The sequence below is a fragment of the Papio anubis genome, chromosome 8, assembly GCF_008728515.1.
Source record: "Papio anubis isolate 15944 chromosome 8, Panubis1.0, whole genome shotgun sequence".
In the NCBI taxonomy this organism is placed as follows: Eukaryota; Metazoa; Chordata; class Mammalia; order Primates; family Cercopithecidae; genus Papio; species Papio anubis.
The window spans coordinates 23,957,445-23,965,617 of NC_044983.1; positions in this window are offsets into that span (position 1 = coordinate 23,957,445).

Genomic DNA, 8,173 nt, shown 5'->3' on the forward strand with positions numbered 1-8,173 from the left:
CCATTTAGTCCTGGTCTTTTCTTTTTTGGGAGGTTTTTGGTTACTGATTCAATCTCTTTCCCAGTTATAGGTTTATTCAGATTTTTTTTTTTCTTCATGATTAGGTCTTTTTGGGTTGGATGTTTCTAGGAATTTGTCCATTGAAGATACATTAACCATTTTGTTGGTATACAACAGTTTGTAGTACTCTCTGATAATCCATATTTCTGTAAAATTGGTTGTAATGTCAATTATTCACCATATTTTTATATTCAGGCTGTCCAGTCCTTGCCCAAGTTGAGATATTTAGAAACATTTTCCCTTCCCAAAGTGAGTACATCAGAAACTCTTTATTTAACTGAATATAAAATAGAAAAGCACTGGACCCCTTCCATCATGTGGACAACCCAACCTGGGGGCATGTTCACTGAGAAGGATGGACCTGGAAAAGGAGGCAGCAAAGGCAAGGCCTGCAGGTTGGAACTTTGGCCACCAGGGCTGGGCTCTGAGGGCTGACCCTGAATGTTGAGTGATGACACTCGGTGAGATGTAGTAGTGTCTTCAGGCATGGCATGGGTCACAGAGGCACAGTGGTCCCACTCATCAAGGCAGCCCAGAGCCTACAGTGTGAACTTAAACCAGGCCAAGGGGGTCTGAGAGTCCAACATGCATATTTAGAACCCAGTTCTGGCAGATGTGAAGCTCAGCAGAGGTGTAGTGTATTAATCTACAGGGGGACTTGTCTTACAGGGCTGAAGCCTGGCCCTCATGGTGCTCTTGGAGAAGCAGAGTCTAGGCTAAGGGTCCCTCGGTGAGCTTCTTCAGGATAGGATGGAGGTATTCCCATTTCCTGCCCTATCATAGTTGTGACCAGGAAGAGGCTATGGAGAACCATGAGTAGTATATATGCAGAAGGGAGATAGCCAACTTTTGTCTCATGTAGCCTTCCTCCTCCAGTTTTGACCCTGTTCTCACAGAAGCAAATTCACAATTGGGAAAGGCGTGCCTTACTCCCCACTATGGACAGCAAAATTAGGCAGTCTGTTATTTTCACATAAGAGATGTCCTTCTACTTGCCCAGCATGATTTCAGATCTTATTTCCAGCACTTTCATTCCACCTACCCCCAACCAAACCAAGAATCTCTCTTAGCCTCCTGCATTAGACTTTTGCTCATCACCCACATTTCATGCAGGGCTTGGCACTTAGCAGGTGTTTGATTGATAGGTGCTGAATGCTAGATTCTATCTATTACTGTGGCCCTTCAGAGTGCCTCATCTGAGAGAAGATAGAGAAGACATGTGTTCTCTGCTGAGATTATAGGAGACCAAAGGGAAATGTGTGTGTCAATAAGTTTTTCCTCTATTTCAACCTTCTCATAAAAATTCAACTACCCAGAGATCAGTATTCTCATTTGAGGCTTTTGAGAAGGAACACAGCAGATGACAGGCAATGCCAGCTAGCAATTTTTTTTTCTTCAAAGCAGGTTAGCAGGTTCAAATAAAACACATTGGAGAGGAATTACATAAAACCAAAACGGAAACTGTGAAGTGCAAGCTGATATTTTTAGAAGTTTGTGTAATGACAGGTCAGATTCCTGAGGATTAACCAAAGTGGCAAATCTAACACCACTTATTCAAAAAGGGGGCAAAAGATACAGCAGGCAATTATAGTTTAGCAGCAATTGTGGGGGGAAATCAACTCCTCTTGAACTTATTGAGAGAACACCAGAAGATTTCTACAAACAGGGGTTGGGAAACTGATGGAGCCAGGAGAGGAAGGGAGGGGAGTTGCCACAGGTTCATTATTTTCATATTTTAAAGCCCTGAACAGTTTGAAAAAATGATTGCCAGAGGGGACCAGGAAAATTAGTGGTTGTTTGATTCAGTATCAATTTTCAAATCTGCCCAGTTTATAATTGTGCAACTTTTGCTGTCATCACTCTTGTGACTCAGGGTCCAGATGTTCAGGGTTGAAATGTCCCCAGGGCTTGCCACCTCCCTGTTATGTGCCTGAGCCTCCCTTTTTTCCCCCACCAAACATTTTTCCCTTGGATTTATTTATTTATATACAGAATACCTGCATGGGGGCTTAAAAATAAAAGGGAAAAAGAAACACTTGAATCCAGAGCTCAAGCTTAATGTGCATTACCTTTGGAAGAAGTGATGATGATTAAATCTGCTCTCAGAAATGGGGGGCCAAGATCTTATTTTTTCTCAAGAGCAGATTTTTATGAGAGCAGAATTTTGAGCTTCTGGGGGAATGAGAAAGATATGGGCATGACAGAGAGGAGGGGAGCAGAGGAGACAAATTTGAATAACTGATGGTTTTCATAAGGACTCAGTTGTCTGGGTTTGTTTTTTTCTTTTCCAACTTTTAAAATAATGGGAGAACTTCAGAGTTGGAAAGGATTTTTAAGATTATTTGGTTCAGCTCTTCTTAAACTGGGTTCAGTCAACTCTCGGGGTCTACAAACATAATCTTAAGAGTCTACAAGTTCTTTGTTGAAATTTTAAATTCTGTATTCTCATTTTGTTGATGATATATTCTATTATAATACTGAGGACCTCTGAATGAGGACCTGGAGCCATGTGATTCTGGGACTGTGTTTATGTTGGTCAAAGGGATCACTCAAAGGGAACTTGTACTTTGGCTTGTCTGACTCTAAGAAGGTTGACAGGTCCTGATGTCACTGTGATGACTTCCAACCTGGTCCTCTTTGTATTCACACTAAATTATTTGCCAGTAATAAACACTAGACTTACTTTCCATTGATAATTTTCCATTAAGAGACACTTTCATAGGCTATGCTGTTTGTTTCTAAAGTTTTTAAATTAATGAACATTTTGATATCATGAAATTGATGTCCTATAACAGATGACTGAAAGAATCAGGTTTAATAGATAAATTACACATTTTGTAAAATTAAGATTAAATACTCTCAGGTGTGCTACACGAATGAAGGTTTTAGTAATTTTAAAAGAGAAGAGTCATGGAGAAGTTAGTGATCGCATAACACATGGATGTGTAGCCATACCAAATCCCAAAGTAATCAGGGTGTAGCCTTCAATGCTCTATTCATGTTGGGAATAGCAACTTAGTTTCTGCCAAACAACGTTATTTGTTATTTTAAATTAATGCATTTTACTCCCTTTTGAGTTTTGTTTCTATTCACTTAGTGGATATGACTTTATAGCTGTTCGATACTTATAAGAAGTTATACCCCGTTTTATATTTGCACAAAACATAAAAATGTGTTAAGTCAACATTATGGATCTGCCAAAAAAATTTTCCCATTAAAAGTCTGTCTATAACTTACCCTGGAGCAACACTAATCTATTCCATTGCTCTCATTTAAAGAAATGATCTTCTTCTGTTTTACGATTATGTCTCAGTGTTGGAACTCCATACTGTTTCCAAAGAAAACTCAACCATCTTGTTTACATAAATACAGTTTGTTCTATATTCTTAGTGTAATTACACTTTCACTGTTCCTGCATTTGCTCTGTTCCCCACCCCGCCCCCACCAGTGTGCCTTACATCTACTACAGCAAACTTCTGCTTGTGTTTCAAGATCAGCTTGTCAAAAAAGATTGCCTCTTTTGTGAAACCATTCTTCTTTTCCTGGCATGGTGAGTGGCTCTCTATTGTTTCCTACAACTTTCAGTCTCTATGTCTCATGCAGTGCTCTTCAAGGTCATTGAAAATATCTCCTTACCCCCAAATGTCTCCATTTGAGCTTCTCAAAGGCGTAGATCTAGCCTTACTCACACCCTATTCTAATCCATGGCTCATTGTTGATACTTAATAAAAGTCTATTAGATAAATTTTAGAGCTCTCTATACCAAAATAATACATCCTAATAAAACCAGTCATCACACCATGCTTTCCCAGATCCAGCCTCCAATGGCATCCTTGCAAGACATCCAAGAGACATTTATTAAGCTGCTAGAATTATTTTTATTGAACTAGAGCATGAGAGGAATAAAACAGAAACAGAGGGGAAATTCTCCAGCTAGACACTATAAAGATCTGTGGAATTTACATGCAGAAGTGGGCAGGCGGCTGTCTCTAGGGTTAGCTTTTGACCTTTCCATTTGTGTTTGAGGAAAAAAGGTTGGAAGTTAATTCTTGTTTGAATCTGGCCTTGCGATTGGCTGCAAGTGGGAGGGCTTCTCTCTGCAGGAAATGATGCCATCACATTGAGGAGTTGTTTTTTTGGACTGGCAAATGGAAAATGTTCTTAATGAAAACACAGAATAATCAGTCCGAGCGTGGAGGAGAAGCACTGGGAGGAGAAATGAGAAAGAATCCATATTAAATAGATGTGCCTACCAGCATACTGATGAGGAAAGGGATTTGGAGGTTATTGTAGGGGGGAAGAAATCTTCAAGTTATTATCCTGATGCTTTTCTGTGGCTTAAAAAGTGAATATATGAAATGTGCCACAAGTGGAAGGAAAGTGCCAATCACTGGTGTGTAAACTAGAGGTGTGGTCGTAATTTTTAGAGTCATGATGGAGGCCAATATTCTGGGCTATCACCTATCCCAAACCCTAAATGTACTTTTACTTGTCAGACTATTTGTCCAAATTTTGGTTTAGAAAATATTGTACCAATACAATCCTAAGCCTTGATAGGGTGTTCCAAGTGTCTCACTTATTTCTTCCTATAACACTCTGAGGTGGATACTAATATTTCCCCCATTTTACTCAGGAAATGGAGTCACCAAGCAGTTAGGAAATATGCCCAAGGTCACATAACTAGTGGGTGGTGGTGTCTGTATTCTACCCACACAACCTAACTCCAGAGCCCAGGCTGTCCAGCTCCGTCCTGTGCTGTCTATACACTAGAAAGAACATGAGCTTTGGAATCAGACCAGTCTACATGCACATCCTGAGCACTGACGCTTGACACAGGACACGTTATTTAATGTTTCTGAGCCTCTGTTTTGTCATCGACTGAATAGGAATTACAATATTTAACTCACGGGGGTTTTTGTGTGGATTAAGTGAATGAATACATATAACATTCTTGGGGCAGTACATAGAGTAGGTAAATAATTTCCCCACACCTAGATCATCCTTGCTTTAGGGATCCTCAAACCAGAGCGTCAGGTTTTAGTAATGAGACTTGATGTATGAGACATCAGCGTGGTTTCTGGGCAGGTGTCTCTGAGAATGTGTATGCCACAAGGCGGAGGTCCCAGTGATATCACGGAGGGGTGTGTGAATGCTCAGAGTCAGGGATTAATGTGATTGTCCCCCTGCCTCTGTATGTTCTCATTAAGAGGATGTGGCTCAGGAAAATGAGAAAAAATGAGACTTTAAGTTAAAGTGCTTCCTCAAATCTTTTATGCTTTCTGCAAATACCTCTATAGCATACACAAATTTAGCTTTCACAGGGTGAGTGATTCACTCATGTCCTTTACCAAGCTCATAGTGTCAAGTAAGGCTGAAGTATTATCTTCTTGGGGAAGGTGATAGAGTAAGCAACCCCACATTGATGGTGGAAGGTGGATGCCTAGAACTCAGTGTTCTCCCAGCCCCAGCTATACATATGGGGCAGTGAAACAGACACCAACTCACTGGGAGATTCTTGGAATCATTTCCTCTATTCTAGAAATATCAGGGTCTACAGATGCAGAATTTCTCAATCTACATTTAAGCCCAGAGTGAATGAACCATCAGGTGGCACAAAACCACAGCTCAGACCAGAAAAGATGTGGACTGCATAGCCAGACCCCTCCTGGAATGCCTCCAGGTGACATGGGCAGAGTCTACCTGTCATTTCATTAACCTTGGGCTAATGAGAGACTACATAGTACACGATTGAATTTTTTGGACACCACTTATGTTATTATCGATTTTAAAATATGTGCTGAACATCTATTTAGGGACATAAATGAAGCACCAGGGATTCAGAAACAAAATAATAAACACAGTCCCCACCTTCAAGGAGCTCATGGTTGAGCATGGTGATAGTCAAATAAACAAGTACAACATGGCATGACCAGAGCTGCCAAGGAGGGAAGCAAGGAATGCTCTGGGGCTTCGAGGGAGACACAGGAGGTGACTTTGAACCACCTCCCGGAGGAGGAACAGAAGGATAGGAGGGCATTGCAGGAGGAGGGAGAAGCTCGTGCACTGGCCTGGAGGCTCATGGTTTGCTCCAGGAAGTGAAGAGAAGGAGCATGAGACTGAGATATGAGCTTAAACAAGGAGAAGGCTGGGTTACGAGGGCCCCAAATGCCACAATAAGAAGCTTAAGCTTTGTGCAGTACACAAGTAATTCTTAATCTGGAACGTACAGTAGAGTGGAATTTGTGGACTTTTTCTCTGGAAAAAACATATAGTGATGCACACATGTATATTTTTACATTTTACATTCAACTTCAGGAAGGGTTGTAGACCCTCTGGTACCCATTATGTATGTTTCCTAAATTTAGAATCCCCCACTAGCAGTAGAAGAGATCAGTGAAAGATTTGAAATTGAGCAGGGCTATGTCCATTGGGTCACGGGACCTATAACCACTGAAACAGGAACAAGGAGGACAGATTGGAAAAAGTGCAGCCTGTAGGCAAGGAAGATAGAGCCACAGTTAGAAGTCTGTTGCAAAGGTTTAGACAAAACCATGGTTTTGTTCAAACTCCTCCATCTCCAAAGCTTTTGTTAGGTGATGGAAAAGATGCAAAACCCACTTGTTGAACTTAGAGCATTTTCGACCCTACCCCCATCCTTTCTGGCAAAGGTACCTTGGTCCTTAAACTCAGCCAGAGGATAATGCAAGAGGAGGGCAAGAAGAGAAGCTATGATCTCCAGGTGGCATCGCCAGCCCCTGAGGACAGATCATTGATACCTTGGAAATTTATCTCTGAGAATGTTTCTGGAACACCTTGTCTGCTTCTAATAACCACAGTGGCTCTCGCTTGGAAAAGAGGAAGTATTCCAGTCATAGGGCTTCACAGAGCCCTCCTGGTTCTTCTGCATGTAGAAGCGGGGGCAGGGATGTGGAGAGGGAAGCATGCATTAGTTTAGCAACCGAGTAGGGATTTAGGGATCTGAACTTAATCCCTGCTCTTCCTGTGAGACCCTGGGAAAGGGTCTCTGTGCTATTCTTCCTGCATCTATTAAATGGGAATAACAATAAAAATGCTAACCTGCTCTGGAAGGAGTAACGAGGAGGGGATTATAAAGCACTCTTTAAATACCATATGAAGGTGATGCAACAATGATGGATGGCGGCATTCACTGAAAGAAACAGCGGAATTACAGCCATCCTCGATTCTCTGGCCGACTTTTGATTTCTCCCATCAGAAAAGGCCCTCCCAGAAGCTCTGAGAAGAGGACGCTCTGCGTCTCTCTCTTGTCTTCTGCAGCTATGGACGTTGTGAAAGTGAGAGAGGGGAAAATGGGGAGAAACAGTGGGAAGGGATCAGAGGGTTGAGCCAGCCCCACCACCTCTGGAAATAGCTGCCTGTGCAAGCCAGGGCTGACTACACTGTAGATGTTTTTAAAATGTTTCAGTTTAACTGAATTTCATTGAACCCAGAGAGCCATTGGCACTCGCTGTCCACCCATAAAGTGCACAGGAGCTGCTCAGAATGGCTTAGGTTCCCTGAAGTTCCAGTGTGGTTTACTGATACGCCCATCCATCCAATTCCACGCCTGCTACCTTTTCTTTAGGATCATTCTTACACCTGAATAATGTGGAAGTGATGAGCCCTGTTGGAATGTAAACCAACCTGACATTCCCTTCAGACTCCCACAGGCTTGCTCCACAGAGGGATGCCTTGTTGGGCTTGAGTTTTTTTCAAGAGACAGGTTTCTCACCATCTCTGTCAGTTGCTCTGGAATGTAAGAGGAAGGTGGTTACAGGTAACAGATTATTTTTAATTCTGCCTTGTTATTTGGAACTGATTTTCCATATGTTGTTGTTGTTCAATTCCTTGCATGAATTTTCTCAAATATTTGTAACATATGTCATATCTATATGCAGATTTTAAATTATGGATGCCTTCATCCAATCATTTTCAAAAGGGGAAAAAAATCCAAGTCTAATACTCTCAGGCAGGACCACAGTCTCCTGGGCATCAGATATCGTTCAGGTAGACACATCTGGTGAAATGCATCACATCAAATTAGTATCAAGGGTATTGAGACTCTGAGACTACAGGCAGACAATCCCCTTCTAAT